Source organism: Tachysurus fulvidraco, chromosome 7, assembly GCF_022655615.1.
Source record: "Tachysurus fulvidraco isolate hzauxx_2018 chromosome 7, HZAU_PFXX_2.0, whole genome shotgun sequence".
NCBI lineage: Eukaryota > Metazoa > Chordata > Actinopteri > Siluriformes > Bagridae > Tachysurus > Tachysurus fulvidraco.
The window spans coordinates 23295091-23322054 of NC_062524.1; the positions used below are offsets into that span (position 1 = coordinate 23295091).

At 37.3% G+C, this 26964-nt stretch overlaps 1 protein-coding gene across 27 annotated transcripts in view; it reads right to left on the bottom strand.

Moving 5' to 3' along the window:
- Positions 1–26964, bottom strand: part of LOC113635441 (adhesion G protein-coupled receptor L3) — a 280133-nt gene that overhangs the window by 203415 nt on the left and 49754 nt on the right. Inside the window, exon 1 of one of the 27 annotated variants that reach the window (XM_047816307.1) lies at positions 21039–21170. The exons of 25 other annotated variants lie outside the window; for them this stretch is intronic. The gene's annotated coding sequence lies outside the window, so the exon portion shown is untranslated. Of the gene's footprint in view, positions 1–29; positions 49–21038; positions 21171–26964 lie in introns of those variants that run through there. One more of the 27 variants, XM_047816309.1, reaches the window with a different exon arrangement.

Consider the following 26964-nt stretch of genomic DNA (forward strand, 5'->3'; position numbering starts at 1 on the left):
TGCAGTTAGCATGAAAGCTATCAGCTTACCAATAATCCACCAGTCTGAAATGTCAAAATTGAGGATGTGCACTTCAGGCTCTACCTCAGAAAAATGTTTTGACATGCTGTAATAAAGAAAAAAAAATCATATAAAAAGTCTCCTTTGACCCATGACGAAGTAATGTGAAGAAACATGCTGAGGTAATTTGCTTATTTGCCACTTCTCTATGGTTAGCTGACTAGCCTGTTTTGTTTGCTAATTCCTGATTAGTTTAGACTAGCATCAATTCTAGTAGCTAACAAATTATTCAGGCTAGCTAGCGAGTCCGATTCTATCTCATTTTAAATATTAATCATTAGTTAATTAATCACTAGATATTTTACTAGGGATTCATCCATTAGCTAAATGATGTAGCGTTAGTCGTGTATATGTACAAGAAAATGAGAGGATGACTTTTTAAGGTGACGTTGTGAGAAAAAATCAACTGGAAGCCAAGTCACAGGAAAACTATGATATGAACTTACAATTTTGGAGTTAAAAAAGTTAATTAAGTATTTATATTTTCATTTCTGTAAATTTCTCAACATTTTTTTTACGAATATTCTCCCTATCTCTGTTTCCTCTTAGCTTCCAGCTACAATAAACCGCCCTGAAATAAATTCTACGTGAAAATATATGATAGTTTTATGTATTTTTACAAGCATATTGTATCACTGTTTTCATAAATCCGTATGTTTAAAGCCTTTTGAAGCTCTGCTTAATAGAGATGAGGGACTCGATTCATATGACTTGACTCGAGTCAGACTTAAGTCGCAAATTTGTGATTTGAGACTTGCTTGACAGATATTAACAAAAAAAATACTTGACTTTGACTTGACATTCATGACTTGAGACTTACTTGTGACTTGCACATGTGTGACTTACTCCCACCTCTGCTGCTTAAACACACAAAATGTACAGTAATTCCATCCGCTTGTAATGTTTTGCTACAGCCAACCGATTAAAAGAAGCGAATGTTAAAATATTTTGCTCTATTATAAGGATAGTACATGATATAATACGCATAATAGATACAGTATATAAAAGGCCTTTTAAATGATGCCTCTGAATAACAGTCTATAATATAATAGTCTAATATAATAAACTGTAAATGGCAAGTCAGCTAGGAACGTCTAACATATAACCTCTTATGCCTTAAAGAAAGAACTTAATGAAACTGATTTGAAATCAATTTATTCCTAAGATTTTTTGTTTGTTTGTTTTATAGCATTTATAAAGAAGTCATTGCTAGTAATTGCTAATGCTAAATGCTAATATATGGAAATATAGAGTGATCAATAACTGACCTGGATTGACACACTCACTCATTTTGCATATTTAACAGATGTCCACGTTATGACTGGATGCGTCTGAGTCTCCTGCGATCATACAGCCGTTCTGTTCTGTTCTGCTCTGTCAGTCTCTGTCTTTTAATCTCTAACCTCTTCACTTTGCTGCTCCTCTCTCAAGTCTGTCTAGTCTTTTGGAAGTAATTAACAGACACGGCTGAGGTGATTATTATGACAATCTGTCACTCTGGTGCCTGTGACTTGTGATACAACCCCACACACACACAGACAGACAGACAGACAGACAGACAGACACACACACACACACACACACACACACACACACACACACACACACACACATGCAATAAAAGAGAAAGTGAGAACAAGACACACATACTGTTCTATTCTGTCCTGTTCTTTCTATCCTTTTGTCTAACTTGCGCTTTGATTGGACAACGTGTTCACATTCTGTATACTCTCACTTTCTCCTTTAAAGGAATTGTAAAGGGGGAAAATGATGTGTAATGATTAAACAGTGAACACCTCATTCTCATTGATTACACCCCATGAATGCAGTCTACGATCTGTTATAGAAAGAAATCTGTTCTTCATACTGTCAACATATTTATTTTTTTCATTGCGGGTGCTGTTGTACTTAGCTACCATCAGCCTTAAGACATTTGTAAGTTTCCTAAAAATTAGACCACATATTGATTCAGGAGGAGATTAGCTAGCTAACACACTTAAATCAGACATTCCAGGGCAATAACAAACAATTGAGCAGCTAAATAATCACTGGAGACTAACAGCCAATGAAATGTACCCTGTCGTAAACCTTGCTCTCTGCCGATCGGATACACATACTCTCTCTCTCTCTCTCTCTCTCTCTCTCACACACACACACACACACACACACACACACACACACACACACACACACACACACAAACACACATGTATGCCTCAGTCATCGCCATGTGATTCATCCTCCTTTCATGCGCTGCATAATTTTTCACAAAGTGTAAAGACGGTCATAATTGTTTTCCCAGAGAAAAAAATTAATTCAAACAGACGGTTGCCTGAGCAAGCAATACTCATGCACACACACACACACACACACACACACACACACACACACACACACACACACAGAGAGAGAAAGGGCTGACATTCCCATATGTGAGGTTGAGTGTTTGTGAATATGAAACACACTTTGGGGTGAAAATGGTGGCTAATCTTATTGCATATACACATAATAATCTTAGCAAAAGCAGCTGGTAGTTACATCATCATGAATAAAAAAAATCGAACTTCTCCAGATATTACAATTTAATAATGTAACTGTAAGACCATACAGTATTTTATTTGAGTAGTAATATTTTACTGACACTAAATAACAGGAATGGACTGTATACAGTACTGTGTCGTTTTACTAGTACTCATTGCAATAGCTACGATACCATGTGACGTAACCCTAGTACGCTTTGCTACACTGATCAATAAAAGTGACAAGACAAGGTCAAGAAGCTTCTATTGTTATTTCAACCATATACGGTAATACATAGTGAAATGAAACAAAGATCCTCCAGGATTATGCTGCTGCACGGAACTCAGAGCTACACAAAACAACACAGAACAAGGAACTAATAACTAAGTATGTTAAAATAGTTAACATAATGCTACAGCATCAAGATAATGATACGAAGATAACTTCATAAAAAAGAAAAGAGGTTTAAAAAGTCCAGTGAGTGTATTAAAATGAAGCAAAAGGTGTGTGCAAAGAGAGAGAGAGAGAGAGAGAGAGAGAGAGAGAGAGAGAGAGAGAGAGAGAGAGAGAGAGAGAGAATGAGCAGTTTAATTTAGCGAGCACTGAGTATTTAGAGAGTCTACACTCGAGTCAAGGTGCAATTCATGGCATCTTGTGCTTGCTTTTTATCGATATCACTTTGCACGCTTAAATTTGACACCCTCACACACGCTATTAAAGATCTTAAACATAACCTGAAGCATGAGGAGTTTACTGTTAGACACACACCACATAAACAGAGTTAAATAAAGATGTTCTGTGATGTTCCTGATTGAACACAGGTTTGGTTTCATTAACTGTTTAAAAGAAAAAGTATTAAAAAAAGATATACATTTATCCCCACTTGATAACCTAAACCTAACTCATCATCTACACCTAAATCGATCTTGTTCTTCTTTCCGGCTCAACACTTCACAACACAGCACAATGTCAGCGATTCGCCTTCTTGAAAGAGATTTTGACAGCATAAAGCCGTACGGCGTCAGTGGATCTATAAGAAGCTAGTTCCATTACAAGGCTAGATGACTGAAACTTCACGTTGGCTTAGCATCACGTTAAAGAACGGGGGAGCATGTAGCTGTCAGAGGTTGCTGAAGGAGCTCTTCTCCTGCTGAGCTCGGCCACTTTCATACCATCAGCATTTCTGTGCTCTAGGAGATTAAATCTGTTTATGATGAGTAATGGTCCAGTTTATTCATCCGCAAGATGCTGTGCCGGAATGTTCTAGAACAGACCCAACCCCTACATCTGGCACACAGTGTGTGTGTCCAAAGAAATTCCATTGTTTTAATATTATTCCATTTCCTTAGTATTTCCAATCTCATGTTCTACTTTTAGTCTGTTTTTACTTAGTGTAGTGAACAAGCTCTAAATAAACTTATGTATGTTGTTCTGGATCGCTGATGTTTTTTAGAAATATGAATTTTCGTGGTTTATTTATTCATTTATTTTTTGTTAATTATTTTATATTTTGTGGGGTACGAAGTTTGCATGTTCTCCCCGTGCCTCGGGGGTTTCCTCCGGGTACTCCGGTTTCCTCCCCTGGTCCAAAGACATGCATGGTAGGTTGACAATATTGTGATGTAAATTGTTATTGATAAATTATTTACAAATTAATTAATATGAATAATATGAATGGTGGGGGCACGGTGGCTTAGTGATTAGCACGTTTGCCTCACACCTCCAGGGTTGGGGGTTCGATTCCCGACTCCGCCTTGTGTGTGTGGAGTTTGCATGTTCTCCCCGTGCCACGGGGGTTTCCTCCGGGTACTCCGGTTTCCTCCCCCGGTCCAAAGACATGCATGGTAGGTTGATTGGCGTCTCTGGAAAATTGTCCGTAGTGTGTGAGTGAATGAGAGTGTGTGTGTGCCCTGTGATGGGTTGGCACACCATCCAGGGTGTATCCTGCCTTGATGCCCGATGACGCCTGAGATCCCCGTGACCCGAGAAGTTCGGATAAGCGGCAGAAAATGAATGAGTGAGAGAGAGTGTATTATCCTTTCACCACTTAAGACTGCAACAATATTTTTAGCATTCTTGATGTTTTGGGATATGAACACGCTATGTAGCTTCTGAAATAGTAACCTGTACCTTGTTTATGAGTACAGTACATAACATCACAGACTCAGTAAAATATAAATATTTAAATACTAAATCACTTCATTAAATATGTGATGCAGTATTTCAAGAAACCGGACAGACCTACTCCCTATCTGCCCTGGATTTTTCAGCACACATGGATAAAACAAGTAATGTTCAGTAAAGTGTGTGCACTTGCTGATTTATGCTCAGCTGTTCCTGATTAGAGCTCTCAAAAAGTTTCTGAAAGCCTCCTCTTGAAGTCTGGATGATCGCTTCTGCAATTTCAGCAGCAAAACACCAGACAAACGCATCGCAAAGACAACTTTTGGCATGTGGAAGCGTGTGTGTGAGTGTGTGTGTGTGAGAGAGAGTGTGTGTGTGTGTGTGTGTGTGTGTGTGTGTGTGTGTGTGTGTGTGTGTGTGTGTGTGTGTGTGTGTGTGTGTGTGCTGGCCTGATTTGAGATTTGAGAGAATCCTCTTTAATGAGATGGCCTGCAGTTTACGCCGTCAGTTTCATTGAACAGTCTGAGCTGATAACTGAGCGATCACACACACACACACACACACACACACACACACACACACACACACACACACACACACAATTTAATTTGCTCAAAGAGAGCAAATCACTCAATGAAACCGAGTAGTCAGAAAGTAAATCCTCTTCCTTTTCAGTAATGTGATCTCCTTTTAAATGGCATGAATCAAGACTCCACTTTCCCTACTTACTGTTATGGACATTAATAAAACCACTGCAAGACAGACGGGAGTACACGAGTAAGCGAGAGAGAGAGAGAGAGAGAAAGGTTGTATTTTTCCATCCATTACCATCATTTTATATTTTTTCATATAGCACTAAAGCAGAGCTACAGTAAGTAAAGAATGAATGACAAGAGTGCTGTTCTAGGAAATGAGTTCATGATGGTGTGGTGTGATGCGACGTCAAGGAAAGACTGTTATCGCTATGAAGTGAAGTATCTTCTTTATACACCACAGCAATCTGTCCAGTTTTCATTTACTAATAAACAAAATCTTGGGCTATTTTTTCGATTGTTGGTGTGTATTTACAGTTAATGTGAAACATTATTAAGACAAGTTTCTCTTATTCCCGCTAGAATTCTGGAACCGGAGACTCCTTCCATAAATGGTAAATAAACATCCCCATCCCACTGTTTATTCATTAATTTGTTGCATAACACATCATTAATATATTAACATTAATATTTATGATTAGTGTGCAATTATGTAGATTATTTTCCATCATAATCATACAAGTCCCTTAGTAAGATGTTACTATAGAAACATAAAGAATAGCTTCTTAGCACAAGCTTTGCGAGAGCTGCTATTATAGAAAATGAGTCTCCATTTTCATGACCAATCAGACTCAAGAATTCAACAGCACTGGGGTATGAGATTAAATATATGTGAACAACAAGACAACGGTTTAGTTTGTGGGTGAGAATCAGTGCTGTTTACCTGGAAATTATTAGTGAAGTCACCATGCGTACCCCTATGCTTCATTCAATCTGCTGATACCTCCTGCTGGAAGGACAATATGGTCTGCTTAGCAGGAGGCCTGATTGGCTACAGAGTCTTTCAATCACTGTCAGATTCTCTTCTCTCACAGCTTTTCAGATGCGTCTTCCTACTCAACAGGATGCCAGCATGACCTCCACTCCCTTCTCAACCTCGCTGTTCCTCCCTTTGCATAGTTTGTAGAACCTGAAATTCGTTTCAGACGGCGCGGCTCCTATAATGCCACTGGCTCTGCTGACTTCCTGGCAACAAGCTACCTGCAAACATCTCTTTCTCTCTCTTTCTTCCTTCTCTGGCATGTTTCATGGAGCAGTTGGTTTTCAGATCCTCTGGCTTCTTGGCTGCTCTCTCATTTCAGCTTCCATGTGTGTTTGCTAGCTTTGAAGCGCTTTCGCCTTTAGTGCTCAATATGTCTGTTTAACATTAGGAGAAGGATCTTATTAGAAACGGCATTCCCACAGACCTGGGAAAAGCTCGAGCTAAAAATTGGACCCGTGCCGGCAAATGCGAAAACATTGGCTGTTTCATGAATACATTCAGAAGTGAATGATGTAAGTGGATGTGATGTTCTGGGATGGGTGTTGGCTGTGTGCAGGTAACATTGATCCAAAGTGCTGTGAGATCATGACGCCTTGAAGCATCAGGAACTGGATGAACTGTCAGGGATTACACCTAAGTCATACGCTCAGGCAGAACTTTTCAAAACAGTTTATGTTTTCATCCTTAAGCTCAGTTTCACTGATGTAGCAGATAGGAAATTCAGGCAGATTATGTCTATAAGTCATCGAATGAGATCTTTTACCAATATAAATAAATAAATAAATAAATAAATAAATAGACTTTGTAGGTAAATAAATGGACACAAAGTATGCAACAAACAAACAAATAAATAACTCGTTTAATAAATAAATAAACTTTATAAGTAAATAAATAGTCACAAAGTATGAAACAAACAAACAAACAAACAAATAAAAACTCAATAAATAAATAAACTTTGTAAGTAAATAAATAGTCACAGAGTATGAAACAAACAAACAAACAAACAAATAAAAACTCATTAAATAAATAAATAAACTTTGTAGGTAAATAAATGGACACAAAGTATGCAACAAACAAGTACTTAAATAAATGAATAAAGTCTTTGTGCGATTTGAATGTATAGAAAGGTGTGTTCTTTATTTGTCTGGTAATTTCTGTGACATTGTATGGACTACTTAACTTAATTGTTTATGGTTACAAAATCTTGTCTACTAACTGCCTTAGCTATGGACCTACAGTACTGACTATTAAATCATTGCTGTGGTGTAAAAATCCTAAAGAGTAAACCAGTATGTTTTCCCGATTACACTACTAATGATAAACTTTTACCATTTCACTCCGTTAGCAAAGAAATAATCTGGTCTGAATGTTTAGAAGTCGTGATGGAAAAATTCTTGTGTAAAAAAGTAAGTTGTGTTGGTCAATTTTTTAACAATTCTTTCTCTTGCCCTAGCATGTAGTGCACTACACATATTATTTTCACAATGTGGTGAATTTTTTTTTTATTTCCAAGCCACCTACAACACATAAATATATCTTTCACACATAGACCTGTTAGCTACTTTGACCCAGGTTCAAAAAAACAGATTTCACACTCGACTAAATGTACTGCGAGTGTGAGATCGTCCTTAGTTACAGCTCGTCTGTGCGGTACAAGTATCTTAATTAGGGTAGTGAAAGGTCAGAGTTAAAAGGTCAGAGCACTGTTAACTGGAGATACTGGAATGAGGAGGTGTGTTTCAAATCATTTGTTATTCCGCACCTCTCCCCTTCTCCCTTTCTGCATGTCTTTTTCGTGTATGACAATCTCTGCTTGAAAATGCATTACATCTCTGTAAGCCATGATGAATCTTAATAAGACACAGCTCTCCTTCACCCTAAACCCCCCCCCCCTTCTCTCTCTCTCTCTCTGTGGTTATAATTAGACCCATTCCTCTAATTCAGTCCAAACATTCTGACCCAAAATCATTTCAATAATAAATAGCAACCGAGTTCCCCAGTGGCTTTTCGTGCTCTGAATATGGCGATCGGTAATTAGTAAGAATGAATAAATATCAGCAAAGGTGGTGTGTGACAAGGCAATGAGACATACTACACATGCCAGGATGTGAGACAATGCTAATGGGTAAAGCAGGTTGCCATAGAAATGAATAGCATCCTTCAGAAAATGGTGTGTGATTAGGTGTGTGGTAATTTCCTGTATAGTACGACATACCGCCACACACCAACCCGCACAGAGACGTAGACATAAACACACACATACACAGCAGAATAAATAATCAGCCTTATTTAGCCTAGCTTTGCATAATGAGGTCATGATTATAGGTTACTCTGATGATGTGTCACTGATAGATTGGACCCAAAAGACAAACAACAAACTCAACTAACCATTGATCTAAAATAAAAAATAAAAAAATAAAAAAACCCACAAGCGGACGAATAAACACGCAGCCTACCTGGCAAAAGAAGTGACGGCGTCTGGGACTGTTTTTTTACGAGTCGTGTGTGCATTCAAATGTAATTTATATTTATTTATGAAAAGATTCCATAAAAAATGCCAAATTTTAATAATTTTAAAAGTCGATATTTTCACGTAGTTGAATTCTGATTGGTCAGAAGGTGTTGATTTGTTTTCTAGAACAGCTGGTCAGTCAGTAGCATAAACTGTAATTTAATTTACAGATTTGGCTTATATTAGTTCGCTCATGATAAATGTTTCCATAGCAACAATTTACCCAGAGACTTATGCTCTACGATAACTGACTTTAGAAATGTATGTAATTACTGTGTAATGATAGCGATATGTATATTTAGCATTTTATATAGACTCCAGTGTCGGAGCTTCGTAACAGTCAGGTGGAACACTGAGAAATTGTAGGGTTTTTTTTTTCAGTAACGTGACAAGTTACATGTTTTAGCTGTTTATACAGTAACTGTGAAACATTTACTTAGATAAATAAAAAAGTGTGTTATAACAGGAATCAAACAATTTAGAATGTTTTATTATTTGGAAAAATATCATCTTTAGGATTGGGGATAATAACTCCCAAGGATCCTTAAGAATTTCTGTAACTAGCTCTCCATTACTGCAGAAACCACAGAATTCCTGTTAGCAGTTGATGCTAAATATTATTATGTGATTACAATGGGGGTTTTTTTCAGCATTTTACCACCACGTCTGAGGTAAATGTTGATATTTACAATGATTTGGTGCTGTTTCTACTGATGCTATGCCTTTACATAGTCCTGTATAAGAGAATTCACTAAGTTCTAGCAGCAGCGAACAGCGTAACTAGGACCATTTGAACGACACATGTATCGTAATAAGGTAAAGATACGTTTTTTTATATTGAACGAACCTATCAGCGATTTTTAAGAAAATTTTAATAGTGAGCAATGTAGACAAAATTTCATATTACTATATTTCTGTAAGCTTCTACTTGTTTATTATACATACAGTATAAGATCTCCAAAAAATATATTTTAACTATTTTTTTTTATTATTGTTTATTTATTTGGATATTAACTTTTTTTTCTTTTATAGATACTGGAAATATATATACTACTAAGCTCCTGAGCAATACATATTGTTTTTAATACTGTATATATTTATTTAACTAAATATTTCCTCTTTATATTTTTTCATATTTCCTTTTCCAGGTTAACTACTGTATCCATTCATCCAACCGCTCTCTAAAGCTCTATTCTCTCAGGACCAAAATTACACAAAGAGTCCCAGGAAGGCTGCTGGGTCATGATAGCAACTCATAATTATCATTTATCACTTCTATGATAGTGATAATTAGATAATTATCGCCACCACATAATTTTAGATAGCCTGACCGGGCCATGTCTGTAATTTAGAAGAGTACAAATTACCATCCAGACAGTGTACCGTATTTCAGCAAACTCAGAGGTCAAAAAGTAGCAACAAAGGGAAAAAACTCTCGGTAATTTATGCAGCTGTGTTTTGTCCACCTGACTTTCCACAAGTCTTCATACACACACACACACACACACACGTACAGTAATTTGGGTGAAAAATTAGATCTCTCTTTATCCCACCCAGTGAGGGTTAAGAAGTCATGAACAATTCCTGTATAATCTTTGCCCCACATCAGACAGGCTTTAGAAATACTATGCTGTTTATTTTATGGTTAATATAGACTCAGTCATACGAAGGAGGTATGACATAAACAGCAGCTTTCCACTAGCAGTGCTTTATAAACACTGACACGCTGACAGATGAATAAAATGCGAAAGTAGTAGGGAGCAAATTGAAATTCATTGTGCGACCGCACAATCAAAATGATTTACATCATTCGTTCCAGTGTGAAATTAGATTTCGTCAAAAGTATCATGATATCAATTTGCTCCGTTTCTCAGTTAAAATATTTACAGACACAAGGCTGATGCTGATCCAAGCTCCACACGGATCGTGCTCTTATCTCGTATGTGTTCAGAAGGCGGTGAGGAGATCAGTCACACGAGCTCTCTGATGAACGGTTCACCCTCTTAATTCACATCTCCATGACTTCATGATGTACACACTGTGTCGCTCTTTATCTTTATTTACTCTTACAGTAGACAGAAGGTAAACAAGAAGATTTCAAATGCTGACCATGCTTTAAAAATTTCCTTTACACTCTTACTAGCTTGGCTCAGCCTCCATTTTGAACCCATACATGTCTGTGAACGCACACACACACACACACACACACACACACACACACACACACACACACACACACACACACACACACACACACACACACACACACACTTATGCTGATTCTCCTCTGCCTCTAATAAAACGGAGATATTCCAATCGGCCGAGCGGGAAAGGTGAGATTATGAAGTGCGATTTTACTCTGCAGCTGCGGTTCATTTTTCTAACAGCATGATTAGGTTTGACAGGTGAATATTCAAGGGAAGACATGCTGCCACAGCAAAAACTACATCCATTAATCTCACATGGAGAGAAACTAAGAAAGATAAAGAACAAGGGATGTGGGGAGAGAGACAATGAGCTGGTCAACACAAAGTGCCAAAACACCAAATGGCACAGCACCTCAGTGGAAAACAAGAATGATGCAAAAATCATGCAAATCTTTTGCAGGACAAATGGTTTTCTATTTCTTTTTCTATGTCTATTTACTGAAATCTGAATGTTACACTATATTACTATATGCTGTATATATTAGAAGGTTGGAACAAACTCGCAACAGACCACACTAAGTATAAAATCTCTTTGCATTCTGTAGTTAATTAAACTAAGAATAAAGTTTCCCTATCTTGTGGACAGACAGACAGACAGACAGACAGACAGACAGACAGACAGACAGACAGACAGACAGACAGACAGACAGATAGATAGATAGATAGATAGATAGATAGATAGATAGATAGATAGATAGATAGATAGATAGATAGATAGATAGATTCAGTCTGAAAGAATTGACAGATAATTTGAAATAAACAAATGAATGCAGTTTTGTGTGTGTTTAGAAGACAGAGAGACAGAGAGAGATAGAGAGAGAGAGAGAGAGAGAGAGAGAGAGAGAGAGAGAGAGTAGAAAATCCAGAAATTGTTGTGGCTGAATTCTAGCACAAAACAATTTTAATCATGTAAAAGTTTTAATGAGTAAAATTTTTACTGCTAAAGACAAGGTTGGAAACATCATCTTTAAAAAGGCATAAAATTTCACCAAAACAACATGAACATATTTCATGTTTTAATCTTGGCTTTAATCTTGGCTGCATGGATCGTGTGTCGTACTGAGTCCGTTTAGCTAACACGGTGGTAAAGTCTTCCAAAAGAAATGTGTTTCTGATTCCGTTTCCTCACTCAGTGAATCTGGACCGAGTTTGATCATGGTGTTGGATATCTGACTTGTGTATGACATACGTGCGAGAGTGAAACTTATTTCAGTTCATTTAGACTTTTTTTAGAACTACATATGGTAGAATAAAATGTAACAATTGAACGCTTTTCCTCCACACGCTCAGGACATAAATTCAACTCGACAGGTTCAACTGCCGCAGATCTGGACCCGTGGATGACAGGTTGTTAAGGGAGCCATGGAAACGGCTTGCTATCACTGGGGTAGAGACGTAGGGGACACTGTGTGGGTGCACAGGAAGAGGGTGTCATCAAAGGTTACGCTAGCAGAGTGCTGCAGGGAGCTTCCGAAAAGGTTATTCTACCTACACATGCGTGAACTAAAGTGAAAAACAGAAACAGAGACCAGCTACAAGAACTGTTCTGTCCCTCACTTCTGCTCTCTGTCTCTTTCTCTCTCTGCTATCTCCCTCTCCAAAGGACTCTTTGAAGATCTTTGGGGTCCCGTCACCTTCAATCAGAAGAAAAGCTGTGTGACTATCAGCACCATTCCTTCCTCCACTCTTGCATTCCTTGTTTTTTTTTTCTTGGTTTTTACAGAGCAAAATTTTTATCTTTGAAACCTCACATGCCTTCTGAAAGCTTGCTTCATAGAACAGGGGAACAGAGGAGAAAGCAACGCTCCCCAAAATAATGTAATAAATAAATAAATAAATAACCCTAGATTTCTGCCACCACTTGCACAATACATACATGAGAAGTTTATATGGAAAGTTTTTGCAAACACAAACACACACACACACACACACACACACACACACACACACACACACACACACACACACACACACACACTTCTTGTATTGGGCTTGTTGAGTATCTATTTAGTTAAAAGCACAAAGGAGGCGGCTTGGGCTGTTTTTCAAAAATTGATGATGGCCATGCATAAATTATGCAAAGCTTTGCCCTTGTGCCAAGCAATGCATCAACTGAATAATAATGAGATGGACGAAGACAGGAAGCAGAAGAAGGTGGATGCCGTTTCTTCACCAAATCTTAAACACAACATCACTGCAGAGATTTTTTTCAGCCTTGCATTAAACCGACAGGAAACTATTCTCAACAAATGTCTTGTCCTTTCCTTCTCTTCTCAAAGCCATATTTCGGTTTTGAAATCACTCACATGCGCATTCGCTAAGCAAAAAGACTCGAAAAAGAATCGTTCTCCATGCTGTTGCCACCATCCTATTTTACCCATGAGTCATCGCTCATTAGGTGTGAGCTGAGTTTAGATCTCTAAATCACCTTAGATCACATTAAATATCACCTCCGTCTGTTCCCGCTTTAACACAGAAGGACAGAGTCTCCTCAGAGACGTCAGCACTAACGTTTAGTATAAACTCCGCTCTACGTTTCAGACAGTTCAGTGGATTTATTTTGTAAGCAAGCTTTTCTACAATTTTGACGGTGTTTCGGTTATACAATGAGTTGCTCCTTGTTTGCATAGCATTTACATACTTGGCTGTCATTGGCTCTTTGGTGCAAATCAAGCTGAGCATAAGGATCTCAAGACACAAGACTGGGCCACATTTAGAGAAACAAACATGTTTGGTCATAGATTCATTATTAGACTTGTTAAAGTTGAGGTACAGCTTCAAATCTGTTACTTGAGTTAAAGTAGATCTCTTAAAAGTGCTTATAGCTTCTATCTTTTCAGAAAATGTCTACCTCATACACTAAGTAGTTCCATTTTCACAAAACAACAACGGAAATGTTTGCTCATGCTAACTAACAATAGCTCAAATGTTAGCTAGCATGCTAACAACTCTGAGCATACAAGCAATGCTTACAGATAGCTCTCAGAATACAACAATAAAAATAAATAAATAAAAACAAGTGCATGTAGTATCAGGATTAATACAATTTTCAAGTTTTCTTTTGGAGGGATTTAAAGCAGCTCATTGAAGCTAATTTCGCTACTTGGTGCTAAAATGCCACCTTATAGAGATTGCAGTGAAAGGTCAAAAGTTAAAAAAAAAACAACTATATTTTAAGTAAGTAAGCAAGTAAAAAAATTATTGTATTCAATATTGTGTAACCTCAGACCACTGCTGTATTATTTTTATATATTATATATACACAAATCCTGTTATGTTTATGTTTCTTCAGTGTACTTGTGTGTATGTGTGTTAGCTAGCTGTGTAGAACTAATAGGTCCAGTGTTAAAGTGATTAGCTGCTGTATCTCAGAGTAAAACATTCAAAATAGTAAATGTTAAAAATAAAAATAAATGTCAAAATATGGGCACAACATCAACATCACTGTGGTTCGTACAGCCTTCGTTAGCACACCGGCCTCTCTTAGCTGAGGTTACTCTCAGACGGTGTTAAATAAATATTTTTTTTTCTTCTGAAGAATAAAACAAAGAGATTTCTGTTACTGATGAGATCCAGCTTAATGTACGATCTGATGCAGTGTCTTTTACTAACTAAGAGATGTCTGACGTGATTAAAATTTTGTCGTTTAAGTTGTTGTTAAAACATTCTTCGATGGAGAATAATTACTTAGAACTAAGTGCAAACGTTTGCATATCCCAAGAGTTTCTGAACAAAAAAAAACAATCTTAGTTTTATTACTATTTTAAGCTAGCCATAGCTATGGACTATGGCAAAAAATCTAGATAATGCATTAAACACTATTTAAAACTAGATTCTTTTATTTTTGCCTAAAGTTGTGTAAACCTTTATAAAGATATGAACATATCACTGTGTTCTAATATTATTCCTTAACCAAAAATAAATGCAAGAAGACAAACATTTGTAAAAAAAAATGATGAAAAATGGAGTAGCTTTAGTTTTCCTCATAACCAGCCTTTGAGATGGAGAAGAATGATGGGCTACATCATATAAAACATCATTATATATGTTTATACGTATTCATGTAGAGAAAAGTACAGAAGGACCTCAGGAGGCTTACCTCAGGATACTTTTTCCAGTCTATTTTGTGCAATATTGTTTTATTTTTTGGCCTTAAGGTGTGCAAACATATGAATTACAATATGTTTACATTACCATGTCTTAAAATATTATTCCTCGTGCAGCAGCTTTGCTCTCCCTCAGATGACGCGATGTTGACAGGCTTTTAAAATGTCAGACTGTATGTGTTTCACCTAACAGTAATTACAGAGGTAGACCGGCAGCGTTAATGCCATTTTATGACTTTATATTTATAAACTGTCTGTAACACATTAAACCTTCACCTTGTGGACTGAACACAGTTGCTAATTCAGTGTCTTTGCTTATACAATTTGGGCAAGGTGACTGAATGTTTATGAGGGTTTCTGTACTAATGGTGTACAAATCATAGAACTGGACATGTTATTTAATACAGATAAGAAAGAAATTGTTTAGATCACTGTTATTATTATAGAGTAGAATTCGGACTGGTTGGATAAATACTGTTTATGGGTGTACCCGATCAATATCATATAATGAAAATCAGGCTTATTTGTTAAAATTAAATCATTTACAGTACCGGTAACCAGATAAACAATTAAGTTCCTGGCCTGTAGTATAGTTTCAAATCTTTCCCTTTCCATGTCTGCCAAATACACATCTCCTGACAAGGTATAGCTTACTTCATTTGCTATGCAAATCTAATCTCCTTATTAGTCAGTGCACTCTGGCTAGTAGGTTAAACCAAACACACTGATCTCATCCTTAACTCATAGACTCGAGCGTTTGCTCGTGACTGGGTTTTTTGAATGTAGGAGATTTCCAGACCATGAAACAGAGTCAAGGGAGCGAGAGAGAAACACAGAAGCATATATCTGTGTCTGTAATCTGGCCTCAGGTAAAGGCGGGGTCGTTCCGGTGACTTGATCCATGTTTAAAACATGCAAGCTAATTGAGCTGAAACGAATCCTTATCACCATAGCAACACCGCAGGGACCTGCAAGAGGTGTGCTAAGCATTGTTGTTAAGCACGGTTGTCCATTTTATGTCCATATATGTGTGTGTGTGTGTGTGTGTGTGTGTGTGTGTGTGTGTGTGTGTGTGTGTGTGTGTTTTGTTTTGTGTGTTTTAAATAGTCAAAGAAGCAGGGGAGGTTTGGGACAAGGACAGATTTAATGGTAATTGACACCTGTCACAAACACACGCACACACAGTAAATCAAAAGTCTTGAAGACAGCAGGTGTGTGTGTGTGTGTGTGTGTGTGTGTGTGTGTGTGTGTGTGTGTGTGTGTGTGTGTGTGTGTGTGTGTGTGTGTGGCATGCTCGATGCTTGGCGGGGTCCCTGGTGTAGGCAGATGGCAAAACTCAATTAGACCTTCTCAATCCCTCATGCTTCCAGCTCACACAGAAAGAAAAAAAAGAGCTAGAAAATGAATGAGAAGAACCTCTCTGTTCATCTCTTACACATTAAACCCCTCCCACTCCGTCTGTCTTTCCCTCCCTCCCTCTTTCCTTCCTACTCTCCCATGGTCTCTGACAGGTGTAAATGGGATTATTTTAAGGTGTACATTACACTGCACACAAGATATCTGGCTCTTATAGGAGATTGTTGACATTAATTAACCATTAAAAACTAATTACAGCCACATTCTCTCTCTCTCTCTCTTTCTCTCTCTCTTTCTCTATCTGTCCATTCTCCTTCTATTCTGCCACTCTCTTTTGTTCCGGCATATTGAACCTCACTACAAATTAACCAGTTGGGTTTGCCATTAATTACACACTGAGATTATTTAATGGTAACAAGTACCTATAGGCTCAGACCATGTTAAGCTTTAATGAATTATAATAGCTGACTCTGCAAGCAAGGATAATATCTGTTTTACCTGAGGTGCTCAAAGCTGAATGTCACAACCAGATGGAAGGGTTTTTTTTTTTTTGTCTGATATGGTTTATCTCAGAGCTGAACACTGTTACTGGTATCTCTGTCACTGGGCGTTCCTCTTCCTGTCCACAACAAAGGAACAAACCCGATCTCAGCTTCACACCATCACACAGAGTGGAAACTGATCCAAAGTGTCCACGACAGCTCCACTGTCACCTAAATAGGATTAATACTAAATGCCTAGTGACAAACAGAAGCATCGCCTACTGCAGGGGTCATCAACTGGTGGCTTGGCTTCCTGAAGTGGACTTTTCTCTGTACTGAACCACTTGAAGTAAATCCAGAACAGAGTAGCAAAGTAGACCGATGTATGTCCATAGTTTTATAAACATGAACCTTATGGAGGTTCTGCTACTACTATACAACGGTGTGATTAATTAACAGATAACACTGAGTCCATGATGCTAGTCAAAAGTGGTCATTTTGCCTAGAAACACTTATGGTTTAACAACTGTTGCTATGTTGCATATGTTACATTTGCATTCGATGTAAATACTCACAGTAAACACTGGTCACATTTATGCCTAAGTGTAACTTTGGTTGTCTTCTTTATAGATTTGTCTTTGCTGTATTGTTGTTATGACCACCTTAGTGACAACCAGGAGTTCCCTACAGTGTGGATCGGTGTCTAATGAGCACCTTGGGAGTTATTAAGGAAGCGAAGTCTAAATAAAAAGCAGAAAAAAAAACACATTATTTCTGATTCTGCTTAAAATATGAAATCAAATCGATGAGTGAGCAAAGTCTCAGGATAGGATTTAGTGCAGATAGTAATTTAATAAAAAATACTTCATGTGCACACCCAGACACACACACACACACACACACACACACACACACATGAAAGTATATTGGAAATGCTTTTTTCTTGTCTGGTGTGAAAAAGGCTATAGGAGAAATAGGAGTCGCCATATTTCCAATCCAATCTACTGTTCTGAAACAAGACCGATATTAGACTTCTGAATATCCTCACAGTAGCTGGAGTTACTGAAGTACAGCCAATATTTTTTGTTGAAATTCAGCCAGTAGATGCTTTAAAAGCTTCTGCAAACTCACATGGATAATCTTTGTCTTGCTAGTTAATATCACCAGCAACAGTATCGGCTGCTGCATCCATGCTTCTTTTTCCTTTTCCCATTTTCCAATCTTTAAAAATACTTTAATTAAATTACAGTGCCTACTCTTAGTTTTGTTATATAATAGAGTATTCGGGACATTAATATTTTATTTATCTGTAGACAAACACACACAAAAAAAAAAATGCTTTCAGAATTCAAGCAATAGCCTAGTCTTTTTAATGTCATCCACCTATCGCTCATTCTCTCTCTCTCTCTCTGACTCTCTCTATGTCTTTAGCTCTGTACAGCTGCAGAATCGTATCTCCTGCTCAAACCAGTGGCCTTATGGTACCATGCATTCTGGGTCACAGTTCAGACCTAGTACAACGAACATTGTCTTTCTCTCTCATAACGAGATACACGCTCACAAAGAAAAAGAAACAGCAAACAGTATAACAAATGCAAGTCTCAGATGCCAGTAAACACAACAGCACCCACACAGACCGCACCACTGAACCAGAAGACTAAAGGTCACATCCTCTATGCTTTATTTTACAATTTATTAACAGCGCTCAATCTTCCCCGCTAACACGTGGTCCTAACACCTCATGGTCCTGCAACACGCCTCATCATGAGCAATAACACGGGAAGCTTTCACTGCGGGGTAAAGGCCTTGGTCTGTTATTGTACAGTAGGTTTACTCTTCAAGGTTATACACAGAAACACACCCACACACTCTATATTGCTAATCTAACAAGAGAGCCACTTCTGCGTCTGTTGAGTTTTTTTGGGGTTTAACAAGCAGGCTGTGAATGACTGAATTTGGACACTGTGTGTGTGTTCACACATATGTGTGTGTGTGATTGTGTGTGTGTTTGTGTGGGTGGGTGGGTGGGTGGGTGTTGTGTGTGTGCGCACACAGTGAGCCTTTGCGTTCCAGGCATTAGGGATTAGGCCTATTTTGTTGACACGCCTCATGCACACAAAAGCGCATTGGTGACTGTGTGTCTGTGTTCGCAGAAAAGAGACATGGAAGCTTAGCTATTGCAACACTCCACACACACCTGTGGTCTTAAACACACACACGTACCTAAACACACCTGTAGCCTCACAAAGTAATGCAAACACAGCTGAAAGTGGGGCTCTCAGGCCAAGATTAAGAAATGGATATAACTAACTCAGGGAATTTTACTAAACAGCAGAGATGTCATCAGTTCTAGACTATGATAAAAGCTTTACAAATGTTAGCATGGTGGACAAAAAAATTTATATTATTTTTAAATTATACTGGGAAACATAGACAACAAAGACATAAGCTAGCTAATAAAAGTACTAAAATCCTTTATACAGGTACTGTAAAGATTTAGTGACAGTAAAAGTAACACAGAACTATTGGGTATATCAAATTTTACCTCAGATATGCAAAAACAATCACTAAAAAAGTCAGCTCTTTACAGCTAAAACTGAGCTATTACTGTATTACAATTATCATTGACTGCTAATTATATTTTCTTCCATACTGTGTTACACCTCAAATAGAAAGAAAAAAAACATCTAGATTGTAAATACCACAAAAGTAGGAAGTTGTAGTAAAATGATAACATCGTTATAGAGCCATTTAGCCATACCCAGAACCATTTGAGCTTGGAGTTATTATTTGTGTTATTACAAATGTTCATTGCAATGTTACTACGACTTTCTACTTTTGTAGTATTCACATTTTTAGAAGGAATTTCTTTAAAGACTTTAATGCAATGTTAATGCTTAAATATGACAGAAACGTGGAAATTGACTTAGCAATGGAGGCAATTTCAATTGTACAGAGACTTTTTAGAGAAATTGTTTTTCTTCACCTGAGGTAAATGTTTATATTTTGAATAGTTCTATGTTGTTTTGACTGTCATTAGACGTTCACTTGACCTGTATAAAGAATTTCAAGTACTGAAATGCTTAAAGGTCTGGTAGGATCGTCTGTAGGACCTTTCTGTCTGGAGCTCCTTCATACTAGTCCTGCTTTATTAACCCGTGTAAACCTAAAAAGAGCTGAGCTCAGTCCAGTAGTAAAGAAAGAATTTTTATCAGCACGCTGCAGTGTTCTCTAAGAACTCGGCATACCTGAAAAAGGCAAAGAAAGCAGGGAAAGGGTTCATTATTCCTCAAAAGAAGCACTGCCTAAAAACAGACTCTGTCCTATCTATTTCAGCATGACCTATGTGCATGACATAGATGAAAGAGTTCAGTGTGTGGTCCAGATGCTGCACTATCAAAATGAAAAATTCCAAATTCTTTGCTAACGGATTACGTCGACCAAATTCATGTTGCTGGTGTTGAAGGGAAGTAACTCTCTTCTCAAACACGGTGTGCAGTAATCATTTTATACAGGCTTGACTCACTTTGGCTTAAATGATTATCATGATTATTTTTCTCACTGAACAATTTATTAACTAGGCCACAAATCTAGTGAAAGCACTGATGTTTAGCCAAGTTAATTAGGCTAAAATATATCAAATATATATATATATATATATATATCAAATGTTGGCAAGCTAATCATGTGCATTTTTTAGATTATTGTTAGATTTTTTTTTAGATAATTAAGTATTTGAATTACAATAGGAACAGTACATGTAAAACATAGAAATTTAACCAGGTGTATGACTTTTTTTTTTGCTGTATAAGTAAAATTTGAATAAATGCAATGGATAAGTCAAATGTTAAATATAAACAGATCAAGACTTCAGCCAAAAAAAAAGTAACCACAAGACATTAACATCCAGGTTGTGAGGTTATGATTAATGTACCTGAATAGCATTATTAGCCAATTAGGTAGCTCAACCATACTGCAATCTTTTTACAATCTGTAACTGAATTTGATAAAATTGGTCAAGGTTAAAATACAATTAATTGTGTAGCTTTAACAGAGAAATTACAAATAATACAGCTTATGAAAAATACCTTTTTACCTTTCTGTTGACGACGGTGTTTTTCATATGAACTTAAAAAGGCATGTTCTTTCAGTTCAGCTAAAAGTTAATTTGGCTTTTGTATTAGGTTCTGCACATGGTCTTGAATGTTTCAGACGTTTTGACCTGCTGTAGAGGGTAGTTAAACATTCACCTTGTAATGCATTCCCAGACACTAAACTCATCAGTATATCGTATGTAGCAGATACTCTTACCCTCACTCTTAGAATTTAGATCAGCTACTGAAGGTTGTTTTTTATATGTGTTTTGGGGACCTGACTAGTTATATTGACTACAGAGGGACTAGCTATGTATATTACTTACCAAAGATCTCCAGAAAAACTAGTCAGGATATGATCATGTTAACTACACTACTATTGTCAGTCAGCACCTACTGTAAGTCTATGGATTTACAAAGCAATAGCAGTTCACCTTTTTCCACTAATTCATCTGATGTCTAATGGGGATCAACATTTTTTTAAGAACTCTTTGTGCTCTTCTCAGCTCAGAGTTAGTAGGAAAGCCACAAGGCACAAAATCGAGGTACTATGAGATGAATATCTATATATCTTGTAGATATGCCATGTTTTTAGTCACAAATAATGAATGTCATTTATACAGTAGAAGGCTATTAACTTTCAACCCCAATACAAAAAAATAATTCAAATTCAATTAAAGAAAAACACATTTCTGTGTCACGGTTCAGGCAATAGTTTTGCTTTTGTGTCTCCAACATACACAACACGCACACACGCACACACACACGCACACACACACATATGTTTTATTATCCTTGTGAGGACCATCCTCACCTTCCTTGTAAGACCTGACATATTTACTAATGATTCTAATAAATGTTATGCTTCATATTTTTTTCTCTCGCATATTTGTTCCATGACTTTGTCCCTACCAAGATAAAAATACATGCCCTGACACACCACATACACAAACATATTATGCAGGCTGTTAAAACAATCAATACTCAAGGCTTTGTAAGTAATTGAAGCTGAGATTACAGTCCAGGGTCGAGGAGGGTATTTTTCAATCACATATGATGTGTGTGTGTGTGTGTGTGTGTGTGTGTGTGTGTGTGTGTGTGTGTGTGTGTGTGTGTGTGTGTGTGTGTGTATTGGGGGTGTTTGTGTGAGATGGTGATCAGTAAAGTTATTATAAACAGGCACCTTGTGGCAGTTACAGTATAATGGCTAATCTATTTTCTGCATTCTGCCCATATCATTCCCACATTAAATCAACAGCTCAGACAATGGCCGCTCTCCTCCTCGCTCGGTAAGCATGTGTGTGTAAGCGTGTGTGTATGTGTGTTCTCAGTGCTCAGGCATTCAACCCACCCCACACTTGTTTTCTGACTCACTAGCACTGTGAATTATTTTTCAGCCCTCCCTTTGTATTCCATAAGCACAAATGTCTCCCTTGCCATAAAATGTTGTGTCTACAGGAAGGCGTTAAGTCCACACGTGAATCCGCTGCATGACAAATCAGCTCGGGCTGGACCACTTTCAGATTCCTGAGATGAAACAACAATGAACATTTATGTACAAAAAACATGCCATTAAATAAAGTGCTATAATTGGATTAATCCTAGCAACAGACACTTCTTTCTTAAAACCTAAAACGCTCTTAAAACATAAACTCTTTATTGTGTCTATTCTTTAGCCACTACAGTATTTCTATTCTTAAGCCCTGATCATAGACACAGGATTTTCATATGCTTTTGCTAATGAAATACTAGAGATTTTGTGTATCATAATACAACATAAACACTTCTGAGGTATTAAACATGAGTCTAATGTTGCACTAAATATTCCCCCAAAAATCTTCACCTAGCTATAGTATAAGATTCTTAACTACTTACCATGGAAAAAATTCAATCTTAGCAAGTAAAAATATCTTAAATCCTGTCAAATGAGTCCACTATTTTCTATTATAAGATTACAATAAACCACATTTCTAAAATATTTTTATATTTTAATCCTGCAGTTAATTTTATTAAAACAATAATAATTTCTCAAAATAATCTGCCAAGAGAACAAGAAATTTTAAAGTAAACAGTTTGATAATAATGGGATAATATTATAAATTGAAACATTAGACCCATTAGACTAGATTTGAGATAACTAGGTGTTCTTTTGCAGTGTAATTAGGTAGCTAATATAATATTTAATGCTAGTAAGAACCAAAGTTCATTCATTAATTTTCTACCGCTTATCAGAACTACTCGGGTCACGGGGAGCCTGTGCCTATCTCAGGCGTCATCGGGCATCGAGACAGGATACACCCTGGACGAAGTGCCAACCCATCGCAGGGCACACACACACACTCTCATTCACTCACACACTACGGACAATTTTCCAGAGATGCCAATCAACCTACCATGCATGTCTTTGGACCAGGGGAGGAAACCGGAGTACCCGGAGGAAACCTCCGAGGCACGGGGAGAACATGCAAACTCCGCACACACAAGGCAGAGGCGGGAATTGAACCCCCAACCCTGGAGGTGTGAGGTGAACGTGCTAACCACTAAGCCAACGCGCCTCCCTAAGACACAAAGTATGTTATTGAAATATTTTGACCAATTTGGTGGCTATCAAATAAATGTCTTGTCATATTTTAAAGTGCAAAATTCCACTCGTGTCTTTCCGTGAGAGAAGCATGCTACTTGATTAGCACTGCATGCTAAACTAACTCTATGTGTTAAATTAACTAGTGTGGTAAATTAACTAAATCTGTGTGTTGTTAGAAAACCATTTTTACCATTATATTTAAAATTTTATACCAAATTTCTACTGATTCTGTGCTTAATTCCGATTGGTCAGAAAGTGTCGAAGTCAGACGTTTCATCAGCTCGGATAATTTTTATGTCATTGTACTCATTCTAATATGTTATTGTTACTATACTAATTATTTATTGTGCACATAGGCTTATAGAAAAGTTATAAGTGTATAGTAATAGTGTAAAGTAATAAGATGCTTTATTATTTCTTGAAGAAGTCTCCAGTTTTCTGATTTCTTGGTAAATTCTCGGTTAACTCTTGAAGGTGTTTTATAGCAGTCATTAGATGGTGAATACATGCAATGTGTGGTGTATTTTGTATGTTTTATAATCGTACAGTAATTTTGTGTGTTTGTAAAGTGCATTGCAACTAAATTGAAATTTCCTACAGTATACCCATCCATCATTAAAGGTAACTATAAGGTTTCGGGTAAAAATGTTACAATATGTATATATACATTGTAAAGAAATTCACAAAAGAAAAAAGTTAGATAGAAAGTAACGTCAAATCTATCCTCTTGTTGTTCAGAACGTATGGCATGACTGTGAGTGAGCTTAAGCCATTGATTGGAACTGAACGCATGTTATCAGAAGCAGGTCTGAACGAGGTCATCCACAAAGCCCTATCAGCCCCCAATTATTACCCTTCACTCTTATCACGGTTGCACAGCCTGTTCCGCTTCCACTCCCTTCTGGCGGCTTGCACGTCCCATAATTCATCAATCAGGGCCGTTTTTTTTCCCTGACACACGTACAGATTAATGCTAATTAGAGGTCCGTAGCATATCGTCTCTTTTAATGAAGAGCTGCTGAGGTAATTTTACATCAGATCAGGATGAGATTGATTAAGAAAATCTAAATATGTGTATGGACTATGAATATGACCTGTGGTGCGTATACACACACAAACACACATACAACGTGAGCATTGCATTTTTACCTGCAACATTTCAATCAAATGTCAGATGAGCAAAAAAAAAAAGCAAAACAGCATTTGAATGATTTTCAAGATAGATGAAATGCTAGCAGGTCCGTCTCCCAGCCGATATAAACCTTCCCGATTGCTAGAGACAGAGTGTGTTAAGTTAGCTACCTGCTGCGTGTCAATATTCTTTCCGTCATGCCTTCACTACGCTCTATATATTGATTAAGGCATAGATCACTGAGGACCTACAAGACATTATTTCTAATTAAAAAGTAAGCTATAAATTGTGTGTTTTATTGCGGCTGGCCACTAAATAACGAGAGGAAGAAGAGAGGGAGGGAGTATCCGTGGAGGGTTTAAAAGAGCAATAAAAAATGAGACACTGAAGCATCCGGTGGATGCACACGCAAGCAGACATACAGTACACACATGCAAAGACAAAGTTAATGAGAGCTTCCTCATCATTTCAGTGAGTAAACTGGAAGATGGCGTACTCGCTGAATAAATCTACTGTTTCACACAAAACATGAGATCTCCTGCCGATTTCACACCAGAGACTGTGAATATAGTAACATCGAATCTTTTTTTATATCTCACCAATCAGCACAGCAACTCACCAAAAAATAAATAAATAAATAAAAACCTTTTGTGACTGTTGGAAGTTTGTAGAAAGTTCCTTTTTTTTCCCCCTTGGCTAAATCTTTTTCTGGGAATTTTACAAAGTAAATCTGTCAGTCATGCTAGTAAATCTGTGTGTGTCTGTGTGTGTGTGTGTGTGTGTGTGTGTGTGTCTGTGTGTGTCTGTGTCTGTGTGTGCACGCACTAAGGCCCTTTACATGTATATATACTCTAGGCTCATGATGCAATATAACAATTTAATAATCTTGACACACCACCACAATATCCTGTGACATTTACTCTGATTATATTGTATTACCAGACCTGCTAGCCTTTACACAGTGTTTGCGTAGGAGCCCTGCAGTTTAACATGCTTAGGAGGAAGCTACTAAAAGTTATCATTAAAATATACAAGACAGAGGAGACCTATACTTCTCAAAAGAAAAAAAAAAATATGACAAGACAAATATACGAATCTAGAAATGATTTGAACCAACAGTGACCAATAGTAAGGCCTGGAAGCACCGCCACCTTCCCCCAAACTCAATGAGTTCCCTAAGGAGGATGCTAGAACTGTCATCCTTCCAAAGCACCTTAAAAACGCAGCAATTTCAATTTTGGCTGAGAAGTAGACCGTCCGAAGTTCTGCTCTGTATCAACTCTGATATACAGTATCAGTTCTGTCCAAACCAGAAAGAAACAGCTGCCTTCATGTCTCGATACCTGCATTTCACCACATGTCAGCAGAGATATCAGCCTTACAGACAGTTCACTTATTGAAATATGAATGATGTTTAACATGACAGCTATATTACAGGAAATGTTATTTTTTAATAAAAAAGAACCAGTCTCCTTTTTAATAGAGGTGTTAGAGGAAAAAAGCCAGGCCTATCAGATTCTGTCACTGTTTTTTGCTTTAGTCCTGTAGGTTTCCATTCTTTGCCAAAAGCTGCAGCCAAACTCTATCACTCTTAACCTCTCAGAATAGATTATGGTGAGTATACATCGGACAGGAAAAATCTTCAGCTACTTTTTGTTTAGACTGTTTAAAGGCATTGACTAATGCATCAACCGATAGATCTTAAGCTTCGCTGGAAGCTGTGGACCTGACCTGACAAGACCTACTCATGAACTACAGTATGACATTAGTAAATAAAGCGTATCAAAGCTTCAGAGGAACAAGCTAGTTCTAGCAATTTGGTCATAAATGTCACTGTATAGCATGTGAAAGCTGTTATATTTAATTTTATATAAGGTGAAAGCTACAAATCTTCTTCTCGGTTTGTGTCATGTTCGGATCCTACTGTAGTTCACCTTTTGGCATTTTTTTCTGGTATCGTTTTCACCTCCAATCCTACGTAGTTCACTGGCTTTTGCATGCTTTATATATGTCTTTGTATGAGTTTTCATTATTCTCTTTCTATCCTAAAGTTAAGTTTATTATTATAGACATTGTGTATTGGTATACTGGATTCTTGTATATCAATTCAGCCAGACTCATAACAGGAACTGATCCTCGTCCTCACCTGCGTGTGGCAGCAGATAGTTTGACACCAGATATCAACCATTTCCCTTCTATAACTGTGTGGTAT